The 19,775-nt window shown below is 48.3% G+C and overlaps 1 protein-coding gene across 1 annotated transcript in view; it reads right to left on the reverse strand.

The window, feature by feature from the left end:
* The window catches only part of LOC100547793 (melatonin receptor type 1C-like), a 29,430-nt gene that overhangs the window by 8,387 nt on the left and 1,268 nt on the right, over positions 1 to 19,775 (reverse strand). The window lies entirely within an intron of this gene.

The following is a 19,775-nucleotide window of genomic DNA, read 5'->3' on the forward strand; positions in this document are numbered from 1 at the left end:
TGACACTTCTCTATTTGCAGCTTGCAGTAAGAAGCATCTTAACCTTTATGCTTCTCTTTCCAGCTTTTATAACAAGCAGGCTACTCAAGGAGGTGAGGGAGACACAGACACCGGAGGGGTTCACGAACCATGGAGATGTGGCACTGAGGGACGTGGGCAGTGAGCATGGTGGGGTGGGCTGGGGTTGGACTGGGTGATCTTAATGGTCTTTTCCAATGTGAATGATCCTATGACTCATGTCTAGAAGGAAATAAACTGGAACTGAGACCCACATCATCTTCAGAGGGATATAAATACATATAATAGGGTTTGATAAACAATTTAACAGGCCAGAACTGTAAAGCAAGCCTCTGATGACCACTTACTCTATTTAACCTTTGAAAGCTTCCCCTCACTGCTCAATGCAAAATGCACCATTTGCCTCAAGCAAGATAGATAAAGTCTTAAAAGCTTTATTCAGCACGCAACAAGACTATTAGCTGTGACAGCCTCCTTTCTGTGTTTGTTTTCACCTGCCACTTGCTGTGCATTTGCTTGTACTACACCGACCTCCATTCTGCAGACACAGAGTGCACGCTGGGTTCTGCACAAAGCTAGCAGTTCACCTTTCAGAGCAACGTTGTTATTTTTACAATATGAAGATGGAAGTGAGTTCTCAGTCGTGTTGTCACATGCAGCTGTTTTGGATTTTGGACTGATCACAATACTGTGGTGCTTGTGGCTTCTGGACCTGCAGCCCTCACTGATGAGCATCTCCAGGATCAGGAGCTGCAAGGGATGACTGCAGGGCACAAAGTAAGTGCCCGCTCAGAGAGCATCAGCTCAGCCTCCTGCGGGGCCTGTGCTCAATGCTGCTGCTCCATACAAGCTCTGGGCTGCTTGGGGAGCTTGCCCTGAGAGCATCACACACGTGGCAACAAAACGCCAAATAAAATCTGGACTGACATTTTGACATGGAAAGTGTTTGACAGGAGAACCCAAGCGAAAATCTGAGAAACCCTCCCCAGGGTCCAAGCAACAGGAAAAAACCTTGCTGCCTAATTCATTAATCCATACATTCTAATTGAGAATTTCATTCAGGTATCTAAGAAGCCTGTTCCAAGACAGGAATAAACAAAAGAAAGAAAAAAAGCATCTGATCGATTATCCCACATCACTGCTCCCCTGGGATCCGGAGGGCACAAAGCAGGGTTTCCTGCAGCCGGGCAGACAAGGCATGGGGCTGCCAGCCTCTCTCAAATTCCGACTGTGCTGCATAAAGCGATACTGAGGGTAATGAACAACCAGGGACACGCAGCATGCTTGCGATGTAAGGTTAGAGAATGTGGAAATATCCTTTGTAAGGACACAGTGAAGGTCCTAGACAAAAGTAAAACATTGCAGGATAATTTAACTTTTTCCTGGCAAAAGTTCTTTGAGTTCTCTCCTCACTACTTTGACCTCAGAGAACAGCAGTGAGCTCTGCATGCACCATTGCCTGTTTTGCTGGTACCATTCCCAAAAGTTAAGGTGTGAGCACTCAATGCTGCCCTGTCTTGCAGCAGGACCACATCTGTGAAGCAGCGAGGGTATGGCAGCCCAGCATCCGTTCGGCACCACGACTGGAAGCCTCAGAGCCCACCTTGCCAGCACGTGGCCATGGCTGCAGGAAGCTCCTTGCCCTCTGGTTTGGTCAGAAGCCTTGTTTCTGGAGGATGGGGAAACTCCACCGTAATCACAGAAGTAGAAAGGACCAGTTCCCACACACTTCCATCACACTCATTTTTTTCTGCTCCATGTATTATTTTGTCTGCTAGCTAGAGAAAAGAACTGCTTACACTGCAAGGTGGAGGACTGGATTTTAGACGCTTTTAGGTCATGACCTTTAACTGTATTGCTGTCAAAAACATATCTGAGCCATGCCTTCAGCTGCTCTAATTGAGTGCAGTGAAGGGCAATCATTTGAATGTTTACACTCCAGAGACTCACAACTTTCATTTGGCGAAGTCCAGCCAGCTTCAAAGCCAGATCCGAGCTCATCAGTCTGTGGAAATGGGCTGGAAATGGAAGACCAGCCCTGCTCGCAGCATTTCCTATCTTTCCTTACATTGCTTACCATTGCACTGGAAGCATTGTAAACACCAGCGCATTTGCCCTTGGTATGCTGCAGATGAAAGGTAGACATTGAATCTCAGCTGAATAAAATGAATTGAATTCCTTCCTCTTCTAGAATTTTTAAAAGGGGTCAGCTCTCTGGTGCCAGTTACTTTCAGCCTTCAGGAGATGCTGTAGTACTAAATTCAGACGACCTTTTCAAGATACACCTGAATACCATTTTAGAGACTCAGACTTGAAATAAGATAGTATTGTGCAAAACCCAACTCCAAGAGCAAGAAAGCTTAACTCAGACAACAGAGGAAAAGCTCAGCCTGGACACAGGTCAGCACAACACAAAATGCTGCCCTGAATCCAACCTCACTTTCTAACAGAGGCTCAGGACAGTCCTCTAACACATACTGATCCTGACAGCACTGAGCCTCCAGCACTCTGTCCAGCAAGAACAAGAGACTAGCATCAAAATAAGTCAGCTGTCATATAAAAACCAAGGCCATTTCTAGATAAAAGAAAATTAATTTATTAAAAGACGAAGTCTAAATCAATTATTAGAGGAATAATAATGAAAATCTTGAGATAACAGAACAGAGTTACACTGTGTACACATGATAAAAGCGAGCATCTGTGCTCTGAGCATCCTCAGTTCAGAGATGCTGAGATGGGCTTAAGTGCCCAGAAAAAGCTGATTTTCTCATTCTCAGTCATTCTAAAGAAAATTGTTTCCTTTCCCAGCACAGAAAACGGTTGTGCTACCTCAATTACTGTTCAACCAGTCCTCACAGTCTGCTGAGAGGAGTAACACTGCCTGCATCACAGACGGCGACAGACAAACCCATCATCTGCTGGCCTGGCCACGGCTATGAGAACTGTGAGAGAAGCACTGCCTGTAAGGAGGAGACCAGAAAGTGAAAGAAAAATCTTTCCTAGACCTTCTGTTCATTCACAACTAGCTACTAATCCCATTGAAAACAGAGTTACTTTCACCTGGGAACACTTTAGAGACTCCGATACAATTGCTCTGGCCAAAATCCAGTGCAAACAATTCAAGTTGATTTAATAATAATAAGGATACTGGAAAAAATTACCTCAAATAAAAAATTTAAAAAATAAAACCAACAAAGCAAACCCTGGAGGACCTTTTTACTTTTCCCAGAAATGAGTCCAAAAACAATGTTTCCCAGATCATCAGCAATCTTTGCTTTAGATATTTCATAGGGCTTACAGGACTTGAGTTGAGTCTGGGTCCAGGATGGGCAACAAAGAGCCACTGGTGATGTGAGAAACTCCTGGGAATGAGGAGTCCCAAGTGAATTACAAGAGGACATCTCCTTATGTTTTTTTTTTCCCAATTCCTTGGGAAATTTAGTCATTTCCCGAGGACATTTAGTCATCTCTGAGGTGCAATGTGGTCAGATATTAAAAGAGAAAAGCAGTCCACACTAACCCTGTTCTAACATAAGCAGGTGTGTGAAGGTGGCTTAAATGGATGTGCTCCAACACCGATCACAATAAGTCTAACTGTGGCTAATATCCAATTGGATGAAAAAGGATAAGATTTTATGGGACTACGACACTTAAATTACTGGAACAGCACCTTCCAGTAAGTAGGCACATGTGCAGGCAGAAATACACATGGTAAATGGGGAGATCTTGCACTCGTGGAGCACAGCCAACGGTGCTGAGCAGACACCTCTGCTACCAACAGCTTCCAGCACAAGAGCACTGCTGGATTCTGCTCTTACACAAGCAACATCTTGACCTCAGCAAAAACAACAAACAAACACCAGAAAGAATAAAAGATTCTGGGGAAGAAAAAGCCATTCGTGTGAACCAGAGAAACTCTGAGGTTGCCCAATCCCGAAATACCCTGAGACCTACTTTCCTGTCTGTAATGATGGGGGCAGACCTACTTTGGAGTTGCATAATCACCATCAAGCAATGGGCTTTTAAGTGTCTCCTTAAACTCTTCTGCCCTTTCTCTTTTTATCTCTATTGAAGTTTTCTCAGCAAGAAATAAATCACAGGGATTTCTTCTCTCTGAAACTATTTAACATCCCAACCAGAATACTTCAAAGTGGTACCATGAAACTTTTGCCTTATGACTCCCATCACAGGCTTAGAGACAGGACTACGTGCAGCCCTTCAAATGCCAGCCCCACACTTAAGCCAGTCACTGAATGCTGGGGAGTCTGCTTCCCCCTCCAGTGCCCTCAGGGCTGGGGTATAGGCAAGAAACCCACCTGAGAGGCAGCAGAAAGCCACCCCAGAGGTCAGTTGATCATCCCTGCAGGCACAGCTTCTCATCCTAAAGATTACCAACAAGATGGAGTACTGAAGATGAAGACCATTGCCCTTACTCAAATCCAAGCAGCCTCCCATCCCACATGCTGCAAACAGAGGTTTTAGTCGTGTGCTGGTTGAGCAGGCCTAGAAACAAGGGAAGAACGCAGCAGCACCTCTAGCCAGTGTGCCAGCTCCCCCAGGCAGGGTAAAGCAGAGAAGAGCACTGGCATTTCACACTGCCTTCTGCTACTGAAATGCTACAACTCCTGTCAGCTTTAGAGGACACCCTTTCATCTGCCATTCTCTCTCCAAAGGCAAGAGAAATGGTCAAGATTCCTACTTTTTTGAAAGAAAAACCTCACTCATTTAGCCACTTCTGAAAAGCCCTCTTCCTTACTGCTAGGCTTTCCTTGTCTAAAAACAGCATTTTTAAAGAGCTGTCATTTGTCAAGCATAAGATACGAATTCCTGTCTCCCTGTCTCTTCAGAATCATTTGTAACCCTCCATTTCCTCTGCTTAGCAGGATTCACTGATATTTTTGCCTTTCATTGCTGAAATCCCATGTTGTTAGCTGTCCCTAGTGATGCATTTTTATCAACAAGCTCCAAAGTGACAAAGTAACTAAGGAGCTACATCAGTATGAAACAAAGGCTGGGCTTAATACAGAGGTGTCTACCAGAGATCTTTGTATTCAAATACAAACACAGATATCATAGATTCATCTTGAAGTGTTCAGGGCTTTTGCAGTATCACCTATCACTAAAAATACCTTTCTGAGAGGGGGCTGTTTTGACAGGGTTAGAAAGGTTGGGAATTTCCAGTCTCCAGCAGGAGCATAACACACGACCCCAGGGCAGGCAACAAAAACTCACAGCATGCTGCTCACTTCTTTCTCCAAAGGGAGCCCCCATATCAAGCTGTTAGGAACACAGACAGTACAGGCAGATCTAAGGCGAGTTTAGTGCGTGCTGCAGTGAGCTTTGCAGAAATTCTGCCAGAAAATGTGCTTGGCACACTGCCGGAAACGTGTGAGAGCTTTGCACATTAATGAGAAACTGAGCAGAGTCCAGCAAACGCCCTGCGCTTTGTGAGCAGAGCTGGCAGCACACCCAATGTGAGTGCATTTCCCTGGTGGGGATGTGAACGCACCTGCAGTGGTTGTGCCCCTACCTGTGCAGCTCAATGGACACCAGAGAGCCAGGAGGTCATCTTCAGTCCTGCACGGCTGTCCTTGCACTCCATGTGAAGCTATCAACAGCCTGAAATAGCTCAGTCAAACATCTGCATGCATTTTAAGGAACCCAGGGGTGATGCGCAACATCAGAGCTCAAAGGTAGCAGGGTCTGCAGCGTCTGTAGCAGATGGAAGGACATGCATGGAAGGAAAGAGCTGCAGCACAGGCAGCAGGCTGCAGCCAGGCACGGGGCAGGGTGCCTCAGCCACCACAGCTACTGCCCAGGCAGATATGCCCAAGGAGCACGTTGGCTGTACACCACGAAACACGCAGAGCCTATGCCAGCAGCCAGCATCTCAGCATCAGGAGTGCTGGGCATGGAGTGCTGGCACTAATTGGGATGAGGCAGGAGCGAAGGGCAGAACAGGGCAAGAAGTCTTCTTTGGTCTCCCCCAACACTTCAGAGTCTTTCCCAAATTCAACTACATAACAAAGCCTTTAGAAGGAGAACTATGGCTTCCTTTGCCTTAGGAACAAAGCGGGAGCTCTCATGCCAGTGCTGCCTTCTGATACTGTCCTTTTATCATTTGTTCAGGAATGAAACTGTAACAAGGCAGATTTATATCAAATGACAAATAACAGCTGTGGGGAACAGAAAAAAGTGCCGCACTTTATTAGAACCCTTTAAGAACCTGACAGCCCGAAACACACTGTCAAAGTGGCAAATGCAGCCGAAAAGGGGAGACAGAGATCACAGCAGCTGCTAAACCTAATGAGAACTTGTTAAAATTAAGGGCCACCCTCCCCCTTTCATATTTAGTTTCAAAACACCACGTAAAGAAATTCAAGCTTTTATAAAGACTGTGTCATTAGTGCAGATGTGACACAAAACCCTGGCAAAGATTTCAGATTGAAAGGTAACTGTTAACTCCCAGGCGGTGGCTAAAACCCTAGGAATACATTCATCCTGTATTACACTGAAGCCCTCCAATATTAAAGTCATAAATCTTGCCAGAATGAATTTCACCATTATTCACATGGTGTTATAATATCGCTTAAAAACCTGCAAGCGTTCAACTGGGAGAAAGGGATGCTAATGGGTCTGGAGCATCAACTATGAAACACACCCAGGACTGACAAGTATCCTGCAAGCCAAGTGATAGGTTTTGCCTTAAGGATGCTGACTTCCAGAGGGGATGGGAGCATTCTGCTTCTAACAGGTCCAAAATAAATACTGAAAAACCAAATGAAATACTTAATCTGCCAGCCAGGCCCAGATCACCCCCAGCAGGAGGTGCTGAGCTGACAGAGCTCTGCAGTTCTGCACCAGGCAGTTCTGCAGGGAATCGCTCGGAGTTAGTCTCTCTTTGGAGCACTGACCACAGGGACAGACAGGAGACTTCAAGCGCGGAATTTGCCAGGTAACTGCCATGCAGTCATGAGCAAACCACCGCTTGGCATTTTGGCTCTGTGCTCCGCCAGCAGCAGAGGATGACGATGGCAATCGTGCAGACCAGAGGAGCTCCTGACTAACTCCAACATGGATCGCTGTACCCAGAGCTGTCCTGCTGCTCCCACGTGGGAACCATTCATACTCTAAGCTGGATGTACTGAATACAGCCACAGTCCGGTCCTCGACTGCCAGCGCTTCAGTGCGACACCCTGCGTCACCCTGCAGAGCTGCCCAAGGTCTCCTCAGGAGAAACCTCGTCAGCTTAGTTCCCCCCAGGGCTCCTGCTGCCTGCACACCTCCCAGTGGGCCCCGCTTTAAGGAGCTGACACACCTCTTGGCTTCCTGAAACTGAACACATGCTCACCTGCCAGGAAAGAGAGCTTTGGCAGCGGTGTACAGCAGCACGGTGTTGTGTCCCTGGCTGTAACGGCAGCACTGTGTGACTGCTGGGAAGAATGACACGGCTCAAACTGCCAGCACTGCACTGCATGGTGCTCTAGGACCACAACACACCCAGGCAAAAGAGAAGGACGCGGGAAGCACAAATTATTGACTTTTTCTTTTTTTAATCAGCACTTTCTGCACAATCCTCCGATGGAGAGGCCGTTGTGGAAGACGCAGCACTGTGAATCACTGTGATGGTATACGTGAGAGCTTCCTCAGACTGTCCAGAGACAGACACAACCCGAAGCACACGCAGGGGCCGCTTTTGGGTAACAGCAGCATTTACAACAATGTCATTTTCCAGCAAGTCTATTCTGGTAATCACAGAATTGCATAAAACATGGCTGAATGGATGCGGAGAGGTTACCTGATTCACCATCTTCCTCCTTGGGAGACAGCACAGTGAGCTGCCCCCACCAGCCCAGCAGACACTCACCCCTTCTGGGTACAAACCTCAGATTATCAGTGCTCCTCTTTTTTCCTATCCATTCCCTTGAGAAAGAAGTGTGTCTGATCACAATGCCTGCCTTTCCCCGGTCGTTTTTGTTTCTGAAGGCCAGCTTCATTCCCATTTTTTTTTTCCTTCATTAGAAAAAAAAAGGACTTCTACACAATGGAAACAATGGTTTTCAGCAGGGCAGGGATATTGTTTGTGATCACACTCATTTAAAAGCTATAGGGTGACCCAAGTTTTCCAGGAAAGCGGGGCATTCAGTTTTTACAAAACTACAGAGCATGGAACAAGTTCATACATACACAATGCAGAATTGGCCTGTGGGAAAACTGGCTTCATTTTGGAGCTCAGGGATTAGCTCAACTTTTGTACGGTTGACGCTCTAAACCAGAAAAATCAAAAGTAATAACAATGCTGGTGAGAAGTCGCTGCCAGTGACAGGTTGAACTAACTCATCTTTAATCCCTCAGCCTCAAGGAGGAAAACTGCATGCCTCATTGTGGACATGGAGTTATCTGCAGAAGTCTCCTCCAAGCCCCAAATGCTTCAGCAGGATTAGCAAAGGCAGCAGCAACAGCTTAGATGTCTTTTGGAACTTGCACGCTCCAAGACTGGGAAATCAGCAAACACCCCACAGACAGACCCAATACAAATGTCCCAGGGGTGGAGAAAGTCTCCATCAGAGTTTAGACTTCAGCTGATAGCAGAGCCTCTGTCTATGAGGCCCTAATCCACGGGAAGTGAAGGCTGGTGAGACAGGCCCACCAAGGAGACCAGGAACAGGGCTCCCGAAGGGAAGCTCAAAGCTGGCACTGACTACTATGGGGCACGTGTGCAAACAACAGAGGCAACAGCATCTTTGTGACAGCATGCCCTGCACTGCAGTGACGAGGACTGCGTGCTCCAGGAATTCAGTCCCACAAGTTCTTGGAGAAACACTCCCTTTGCAGAAGTAGTAGTTGCTGTAGTATAAATAAATAAGCTAAATCTGCAAAAAATACATACATTAGGAAGGCAGCAAGCCCAGATTTAAGTGGAACAATCACTGCGTAATGCCGCAGTACAGCAGAAAGGTTGAGGGTTACCTAAATTGCCACTTGAGAAAGAAAAAGCAAGACAAGGAGGCTGAAGTAGTGCTAGCCAGCACAGACAAATTGGTTCGCTAATGGATCTGATGCTGACTTAATCTTCTGATTTGGCAGTGCCCTGAGAAGCCTGTTCTTTTTGCCTCCCCTTACCTAAATGAAATTAACCTATTCCAGAAAATTAAGGACAATTTATCAGGCCATTGAAGGTAGACTGCTTGATGGAGCTGGGTCTGTGTTGTTCCACCCGAGACAAAAGAGAAACTTGGCAATTCAGAAACATGAAAATGGGAGGGCTGGCAGTGTCCATGCAGACTCTGGCTGCCTGGCACCCCAGTGCACAGCCTGCACACCCCGTCCTGCATTCTGGAAGCACTGTGTGCGCACTGGTGCTGCAGGGAATGTCACTGCCAGCACACTGACCAGCCGAGGGCTTCTGAATGAGCACTGCAAGGCAGAGTATTTTGCTGCGATGCTAAGCCCTTTTCATTCTTTGGTGAAGCTGAAGGTAGCTGAGGCTGTGCAGGGGGACTGCAGGATGTCGCACTCTCCTTTACCACCTCCCAGGCACAAGGCAAGACTCACATCAGCAGCAGCAGAGGGCTCAGCCCTGGCTCTGGGGACACCGGGAAGCATTTCACATGAGTCACTGAAGCCAGCACTCACAGGTCCTCTGCTCCATCCCATGGTTGGTGGGACCCTCCCGCACCACAGGTGTGCCTCCACCTCCTGCAGTTACCTTCTCCCGTGCATGATCTCCAGCAAATGTGCACGCTGAATAAAGAAGTCATATTGGGATCTTTATCCACATTGGGGGTTCTCTTGTGCAGGAAGGCAAGGCTGATGCTTTGCCCACATTGTGAAAGATTGTTGGGAAGGTAGCAGCTCTGGTGACACTACGTAAAAGCAGGGGAGCAAAGCTCTGCTCCACAGTGCACGACCGTCTCCTGCCTATTCACAGATTGTTTTCCATGGATGTGGTCTTTTGTTTACATCAACACTTGTGGCTATTGCAACAGTCAAACAAACATCCAAAATCAAGATACAAAACATACAAAATCAAGAGCCTAAAAATGATATGCTTATAATTATCATTAATAGTCATTATGAAAGCATCTGAGAAATCTTCCAATCCCCTATCCAGGATAATAGAATTCAGAGTTTACCAATGCTCCGGAGATATATTTTGGAAACTAGAATGACATAATGCAAAATATATTTCATTACCCACATAACATCCAAGACAAAACTAGATACTGGATAAAGGCCAGATGAGAAGTCACAAACTTTTGCAGTTCTGTAGCTCATGGGGTATCCAATCTTCAGATAATTGCACAGGCTCAGACTCCGGCACATGATGTCACACAAATGATTACCTATTTGCTCTCATTTCCCAGAGATACACGATCACAGAGGCCTCAATGGGAGGACACCACACAACCTCATCGGGAAAAAAAATAAACACACTTTATCCTCACAAGAGACCGTTAAGACACCGAAGGGATGTGGAAAATTGTAAATAGCACACATGCATAAATGATCCTTCTCTTACGGAGAACAGAATTGGGCTGCTGCACCTTACTGGGAAAAGCAGAAAAATATTTGCAAACACAAGTCCTATTATGAGAGCCATAAATCTGCATCCCACAGTTCCTACTGTTCCTCTCATTTCTACTTTGGCCCTTCTGTATTTCAAAGGACAGGGAAGAGCCAGACACCGCTGCAGCCAAACCCATTGCATCACTTCCCCTCTCAGCACAGGAGGTCCCCAGGCCATTCCCCCTCTCACAGAGACTTTCCCAGCAGGGCAGCTCCCGGAGGGAGTGCAACCGATCTCACTGCTCCTGCAGCAGCAACATCGGGAGCACAGCCTTAAAGGATGGCTTTGACAGATGTATTTAACAACAGTGTGCAGGCAACATCACAAGTTAAGCTCTTGTTTCTGGGTCTTTTCCGTTCTTCAACCCCTCATCACACCCAGCGTATGAACCATCTAATTTTCAGGTTTCAGGAGGAGAAAGAGCATAAAGCACCACACAAAATCCAATCTGCATTAAGTGCTTGCTCATAAGGTAACATCAAATTCTCCCCCACTTCAAATTTTCTCTCTAAATTGGGATGAATATTTGCAGTATTTTGAATGGAATAAATCACAGACCCTGCCAGAAATGACACAGAGCCCCAAGGCAAAGGGCTGCAATACATGCCGTCCTGGATAAGCTGTAGAAACTTTCTATATTTTGATTGTTCTCCTTTTGCTTAAGTGTCCCGCACTTTCACCTCTGTATATAAACAATGTCTTGGACATTGAGTACCACCAGAATCGAAAAGCATTCAGAAAGCCAAGTAAATAAGATCCATACTTACTACGTTGGATTACTCCATGGAGACCAGAGGACTCACACGCACTCTCAGGAGAAGAGCTGGGGGTCATCTGTCCCCTGTCCCACTGCCAGCAGCAGCAGCTGCCTCCCAGGGAACACACACTGGGCTGCGGTGAGCCAGCATGCCCCAGGGAGCGCTCCTCCTGACATGCAGCCGGCACTCCATGCTCACGTGTAATATTAATACATGTAGTATTAATACATGTAATATTAATACAACGCTCGCTTTTCTAATGAGAGCACTCATTTTTAAGCACTGCTCCGGTAAATACACAAGAAAATTTTACAAAGTGGTTGATGCATAAAGCTTTCACTTACCAAGTTAATGAAGCTAACTGGAGGAGGAGATAAGGCGAAGCAGCAGCTGAGGCCTGGAAGGGAGGGAAGGTGCTGTGTCTACATGAGACGATGCTGCCAGCGCCCAGGCGCAAACTGTGGCCAGAAAACCCAACTGATTCAACAAAAGCCCTGACAAAGCAGACAAATCTTGATGAGTCTCTTCCAAGAGAAGCCTGCATCACATAAGCCTAACTTGGTGTTAGCTCAAGGATCTCCAACAGAGCCATAGCCATGCTGCACGGGTGATGGCTGCCTGGGGCTTGAGGCTCTGATGGTGACAAACCAATGGAGAAGCCTGGCAGCCCCTGCAGATGCCCTGGCTAAGCAGGTCAGGTGCATGTCTTGCCTAGAGTAAAGCCCCCATCGTATACTGAATGGCCCAACCTGCATCCATTATACAAGATGCCGTGAGAGCAAGTGTCAGCTCTGTGCTTGCTGCCGAAGAGCTCTACAGGAAGTACAGGAAACCTTGCTGCAGAAATAAGGCAAACCACTCTCATCCCAAAACAACACACAGGGCCAAATTTACAACCTTTTATTTTCCCCATTTGGTAGAGGGGAATAATCCCACACAACAGCACATGTCCAATATGATTGCTTTGGAGAAATGAGAGGCTTACACCTTAGGGAAGTGTGAAACCTGCATCACTAAGGTTTCCTCAGCAGCAAGGGAACGAAACATTGCCTCCTGGTGATTAAGAATGTAATTATTAGTTCTGAAACACTTTGAATTACAAGGTACATTTTCTTTAAATGGGCACTATCGTTACTGCAAGCCGATGTGAACCACTGATTTACCCATGACTCAATAACCCCACGTGTTTGGTGCACTGGGCGCTGGCTGGTTGCCATAAACAGTCAATTGAAATGTAAACAGAAGCTTTTGGAGCAATATTATTCAGAACAGATACATAAATTAAAACACCAACTACAGCGATATCTTACTAATGGTTTCTTCTGAACTCTTAACATCTGTATGTGCACACTTGGATCTCAATAAAGCTTACAGGCAATCTCAAGTTCAAGGCCATGTTCAAGCAAACCTTTCCACTGGACTCACTCTAAAATCGGGAGGAAGTCTGCCAGGCAGCATAAAATTTCTGCTGATAAAATCTGAATCAGGCTTCCCCCACGGTGACGTTAATAAAATATCTCCTATTAATCTGCAGTATTTCCTCCACTTCCTAAAGTAAAAAAGCCTGGCTCCAGCGACTTCATTGCAAAGCAGGTCTTAAGCAAAATTAACCATGGAAGAAGAGAAATAGATTTTATAAGTTCCCCAGATACAATGCTGACAAGAAATGACACGTATTTAACTGCCGTGTAATTGCAATATAATTTTCATACTGAAAAGAAATGAAAAAAGTGGCTGTCTACAAACTAGGATTGCACTGCAGGAAAAGAAGTATCAGAGCCTGCTTGTTTGATTTCATCCCACGTGCAAGGAAAAGTGGGCATATTTCAACACTCAGAGCAAATGGACAACAGCATCTCTTCTGAAGGTAAGAAAATGGTGAAGGACTGGTTCATCGATGCAATGTGAGCACCCAGCAGCTGCAACCTGCTTTGTAAGGTTAACAATCCACCAGAAGATCTGCAGCTTACTCTGGGGGAAAAAATGTCTCAAAAAAGGAAGCGGATAGGAGAGAACTGCAGTCAAAATGTAAATAAGGAAGGACGGATGCCACCGCGGGAAGGCAGAAATAGTCTCGCTCCTTCTAAGACCTACTTGTTGCTTGCCCACTGCTCCACTTCCATTTCTGTATAATTTATTCCAAAGCAAATGTATTATTTTAAAGACTCCGCAAAGAAGGCAGAGAAGGCAGTGCCAGTGCTGAGGGACACAGTGCTGGTGTTCACCCACCGGTTACTTCTTGCTCCTACACTAATTGCAGAGGCTTTATCTAGGCTGGGATTTACCAAGATTTTAATTAACAGTTTCCAAGGGTAAAGCCACATCAAGAAGGCTCCTCTCATTAGCTAGTTAGCTAATTGTCCCAATTAAGCAGGGCAAGACAGTTTGACTCCCCAGTTTCCTTGCACAGAAACCCCTCACCTGGCACTGCCGCAGGCTGCTGCCCGGCTCCCATCTGACTGTCCTGTAGGAAGACTGGGCAGGCTGCAGCAGGCAGCATTGCTCGGCCTTCTGGTGCCCACCCAGACTTGTGCCGTGGTCACCACAGCTGTCCTGCAGTGAGCAGAGCGTGCTGACAGCCCTGGCTGAGCCGTGGGTGGATGGGGGCTGGCTGCCCAGCACACGTCAGCGAGCTCCTGGGGCTCCAGCCACCCTCAAGCCTGTATAACACGGGAACTGTGCCCAAAGGTGGTGCTAAGATCATTCAACATACCCAGACCTGAGGGCTCTGCAGAAGACACTGAGCAGACAGTCTCAGAAGACACCAACTCGCTGGTTAAACCCAAACTTCCAATGTTCAGGAACAAGAATGGCTGAAGGTCAGAAAGCACACAAGAGCGGTGCCACCATTGCGGGGCTGTACAGGACCCTGCACAGCATTCCTCTCCTCACCCCCAACCCAGGGCACGGCCCCGTCCTCCTGCTGCGCTCTGCCATGGCCTCTGGATGGGATTAAACATTACCCATCCAGAGTGGAGAAAAAAAAGCAAACAAAATGCAAAGGAAATAGGAAAAAAAAAAAAAAGAAAAAAAAAGGGCAAACAGAACACGTATGCCCACCTTCTCTCTTCCACACAGCACACAGAAACAAGCTTTCTTTGTGGCCTCCCAGACTAAAAAGCAAAGCTCAATGAGCAGAGCCCCCAGAGGATGCAGACGAGTCCGATGCAGATCTCCTAATGAGAGGAACTTCACTGTAACTAATCCAAACGTACAGTGTGGAGACCTGCAGCACCAGGTAGCACAACTCATCTGGAGCACGCATACTGTGCTGTGGGCACGTCCTGCTCCACAGAGCCTGTCCTGACAACACCGTGTCACAGCAGGGCTCTCCTGAGGCCTCCCTGTGAGGAGCTGGGCCGCCACGAGGCCTCCCCACAGCCCCTTCACATTCCCCTGCTGTTGGCAAGACCCCCAGCTCCCTCTGCAGCGTCCCATCCCCTGTGCTGCACGTTCAGCCAGGGCTGCTCCTTCCCAGGCACAGCATCCAGCACTTGCTCTTGTTAAACTGAATACAACCAGTGATTGCCCAGCTCTCTCGTTTGTCTGGATCACTCCAGAGGCCCCTCTGCACTCGACATCAGCAAACTTACTCAAAACACCTTCTAATTCTACATTCAAATCAAGAAGACAATAAAGAGAACTGCCATGGGGAATCCCGCTACTGACCAGTCTCCAGCTTGATGGAACTCCATTTACCATGACACTTTGTACCTGACCCATCAGCCAGTCGCTCACCCTGCACATTTTGATTTTGCCTCGCTGCATGCTGGACATTCTATGCAGGAGGATGAGGAGCCCACCCTGGGCTCTGCTGCACACCCCTCCTCCCAGCCAGCACTGCGCCCACGTGGCAGAGCAGCCCGCAGAGTGCGGGCATCTGCTGGGGGACCGGCCGAGGCAGGAGCCAGGGCTCAAAGCAAGAGGTGCTGGTGCTGCTGTCAGGCTGCCAGGAGGCACCGAGAGAAGGGTCCTCACTCAGCTGGAAGAAACCTAAAATCTCCAGCCACAACTGCAGAGGTACTTAGCCCAGGAACACCTGCAGGGACTGCTGCTGCTCATGGCACAGAGCCAGGACAACGTGCCCAGGAGGCTCCGGCCAGACCACTGCCCCAGGACAGACCAGCACCTCCCCACAGCACTCCCACCCCGCTGCTTCCGGAGCCCGCTGGGCAAACTGGGGAACACTGTGCTGCCCCACATCCTGCTGTTTGCTACAGCCTCGCTGAAGCAAACAAAAAGGGCTGACCAGCAGCATCTCTCCCAGGCTGAGCCCAGCAGGGAGCTGCAGTCCCCTGACAGAGCCTCGCGTCCAAAGCGGGCCAGGAGAGATCAGTGCCCATGGTGGGAGCTGTGCCACGAACTGGCAGAACAGATGAGCAGCTGCCTATGATGTACAGAGAGAAATTATGTCATCTCAGGCTTGTAGCAGATGCTGGAGGGTTTGTGGTGCTAAAAAAAAGAATAAAAAAATACTCTCAAACCACCTACATGGAGTCAACAGCTTTCTAGGACAAGGAAATCCTGCAGGATTCCTGGGAGGAAACAAGTCACAGCTCCCAAATGCATGAGATATGAAAACAGAACGTGGTCCAACACGATGCCTCTAAAAGGTCAATTTCCCCAAACCACAACCAAACAGGCACAAAAATAACTGAACCGAAACACCTAAATAAAAACAAATGTGGCAGTGTTCAATGGGAGATGTTCAAAGAGACTTCAGCAGAGCTCTCCTCCTTCCAAAAGGAGCAATGCCACATTCAAAAAAATTTACTTTGCTTAAAATAAGGATCAGGACGGGAGCCAAATGAAGAAATAAATAAGTAACAATAGAAAGTAGAAAATCCACTACACAATTAATAGCTGGAAATAACACATTTTGTAAAGGAAGCTAAACAGTATGGCAAGAAATAATGGCTACAGGTACGTCAGGAAAAAAGCAGCCATCTGTCAACGCAACAGGCTGATGGTAAAAATGTACAGCCAGTGTAAAGCAGAAGCATTTCTCTTTACATTTGCAGATATGAATGACTTATCTATGTTTCAGTTAGAACCAAGTTCTCTCAAGTCCAGAAGCAAGTGGGAAAAGTATTCAATACTACTGCACATCCTTCAGGTCTGCAGAACTAGAAGTGGGGCCACACAAGGGAGCTCCTCAAATCCCTAAGAATGATCTTTGTAAAAGAAAGCAGAGAAACATGTCGCAGGGCAGTGCGGAAGTTCCGGAGGTCCTGGAACAATAAATAAAAGCCCACTCAAACACAAACGCTCGCGCCGTGCCAACGTTCTCAGGCAGCTAAGGGCTGACCCAGGAAGCGCAGGCTGATAACCCCGGCTGCGGCCCGCAGAGTCAGGCAAAGGGCAGAGCAAGCAGCACAGGACTGGAGACGGAAACGCAATTAGTGCTGGTCAGCAGAGCTCTGCGGGAGGAGGGCCTGTCAGACCCATCTGAGGGCTTCTCTGCGACTACACATTTGGCTGACAAAGGTAACCGTGCTGACATAACGCGCGCAGACTGGTGCGTGGCACTTGACTTGGGCTGGTGTGACAGCCTCCCACAGAACCCCCTGCAGAACACAAGCACTGGGTGTGTGCTGCGAGGGGATGGAATGCTGGCAGAGCCCCGGGGCCTTGGTGGAGTTACACCCACGCTGAGCGCCCCATGATGCTCAGCTCCATCAACAGACGACGTCTCTACCAAGGAACAGGAGCCACGAGGCAGCAGAGCAGCTTTCTGCGTGGAAGCTCCAGGCTGCACTGGGTTTTCAAAGAATGCACATTTTGGCTGCGTGCCTCTGCACAAAGTTCAGGAGAGCTACGGAAGTGCATATCCAGAGCCTCTGCCCAAAGAACAGGCTAATTCTTTTAAAATGTTGACTATTAGTAGAGTTTTTCACATTTGTAAAGCTACAAGGACCCACAAATGACAACCTGCACGCTCAGATATGCAGCAGCTCCCACTTGGCCATGTGTCTGCACATGCCATGTAATGCACTTGCTATTTCCCACACGGGTCTGAAGTTACGCTCAATCCTCTGAGCTCCATCTAGCAATAACATGGGGAGTATCACTGCCCATCTGACACGTCCTCCTTCCCACAGGGAAAACAGAGGCAGTGGTTTCTCCTGGACAGTTTTAGAGGTCAGACTGCGAAGGCAGAAAAGCTGCCAGAAAAGTTCACTTCTCTTCATCTGCTTCCATAAAGGCACATGGACACCTCACCTGCCAGAGGAGCAGAGCTCTGCCTCATGCATGCCCTTCGCCTCAGCCTTCACAGTGTCCTGCACCTCAAACACTCAGACCGAAGCCTGTGATCCTGTTTGAAGCTCCCTGGCTACATGAGCAGCTCCACACACATGGGTGTCCGGGCGTTACTCCAGGGAAGTAAAGGCTGAACCAACCACTGTTGGGGAAGCCCAAAGCTCTCCATGAGTCTGGGTCCCTTCTGCCCACAGCCATCACCTTCTGCACTCATCCAGTGCTGGGCAACTGCTCTGCCCCAGGCAGACACTGCTGGCAACCAAGCACAAGCCCGCTGCGCTGTGCCAAGTCCTGCAGAGAAGCCCAGGACCAAAGCCCCATCCTCACGACAGCGATCACATACTGTGCAGTGCCAGCTTCACAGCCCAGTCTGGTCCAGCTTGGCCCATGGTACAGCCATGGCTCCAAGTGGACAACACTGCAGCTGTTCTCTTTCTGGATCCCCTACAAGCCTGCTCCAGCAACAGGGCTGGGTGCAACCAGGATTTGGCAAGAGCTGCCACATCCACAGTGGCATCCTTTCCATCTATTGCTTGGCTTAGTGTAGGCTTCAACAGGAGCAGGAAAAGCCTTTGCTCAAAGGGCTTCCATGGCTGCACCATGCTCAGCCCTGCTCCGAGCACTGCCCAGGGGCCAAGGGGCAGCAGGAACTGCTCCTGGTGCTGCAGCTGCTGATGTGCGATGCTGTGCGAGCATCCTCCACACACACAATCTTCTCAGCCAAACAAGATGACAATCAGGTGGTGCTTGGATGAGTTACCTTAATGAACTTCACACCACCACTACCTGCCCAACCACCGCCCTCCCCTGCTGTGAGCTCCTCCTTTGCCATCCCCAACACACCGACACCACCAAAGCAGGATGGAGCTCCTGACACCAGCTGCTGCTCTGAAGTGAGCACCTCAGGCTCTGTGCCATCCGCCCAGGACGGTTAATGAGGGCTTCACCTGTGCTGGCCTCAACCGTGGCTCCCAGGGGCTTTCTCAGAGAGCAGACCACAGGCTGCTACGCAGGAGGAAGATTTTGAAAATATCTCCAATATCATGCAAATGGAAAGTCATTCTCCACTTCTGCAGTAACTTCAACTTAGCTCACAGGGGAGACAGTGTCACAACATGCAATGTGTTCACGGGGTGAACAGAGTGAAAAGCAATGAAAACAGCTGATAGTTCTCGATCCACTTGTTCCACTTCCCAAGCTGACAACAAACCACCAGCTGTCTGCGGGCTCTGTTTGTCCTTCCCACCACCCACAAGCTCACACAGCTCACGTTTTGAAACAAAGCTGAAGATGACGGAAAATGCAATGCATATTTATGTACTGTGGATACCACGAGGCACTTTCCTTGTGAAAACACGGCGACTCAGTGGCAGGGCTGCTGCCCCCCGCGTTTGCTCCAGCCAGCAGCCACACTGTGCTGCCAGGAATCATCAGATGTTGTCCCATCCGCTACTGATACAGCCCCTACTTGTACAGAGCTCTATTGAGTAACTCCATACCTACAGAATGTAGAGAGATCAGCATCTCCAGAATGCTTTTAACTTTCTCGTGTTATAAATACTGGAGACATTTCATCCAACCCATTTAACAAGCCATAAAGTAAAGGTCACTCGATGTCTCTGGCTGTAAAAGCAGTCAATGTACCCTTAGCAGCACCGTGCAGCCTGCGTGCAGCTCCCCTCAGAGCCATTTATGTACCTATATCCTCAAACAACACAACTTCGAAGGCAAAAAGGAGGACGCCCTCCAAACAAACACTTCTCTTTAAAAGGGTTAACAGCAGTATCACCGTTATCACTTTCCTAGATTAACTCATTACGCGAGCCAACGCGCAAAGCTTCAGAGCAGACTCAAAGCACCGTGCACAAGCTCCGCTCTGCTGCCACTCGGTCACCCGAAGCTCAGCAGCTTCACGAGGCACCCGCTGGGCGCACGGCGGGGACGTCGCAGCCCACGTTTGGCGGAGCAGCAGCTGTGCGTGCAGCGGGAGCTGCCCCTCCGCACCGCTGCCCGAGAGGACCCGCTACCGCCGCCTGCTTCCCCTGCTCCTTCCCGGCTCTCTTCTCCTTGAAACCGATGAGGGCTTTACCTGGATCGCGACCGGAGGACGGGCTCCTTTATTTGCAGCTGTCTCTGGGAGACAAAACTTCGAAGAAGTTGGAGAACAA

Source organism: Meleagris gallopavo, chromosome 9, assembly GCF_000146605.3.
Source record: "Meleagris gallopavo isolate NT-WF06-2002-E0010 breed Aviagen turkey brand Nicholas breeding stock chromosome 9, Turkey_5.1, whole genome shotgun sequence".
Taxonomy (NCBI): domain Eukaryota; kingdom Metazoa; phylum Chordata; class Aves; order Galliformes; family Phasianidae; genus Meleagris; species Meleagris gallopavo.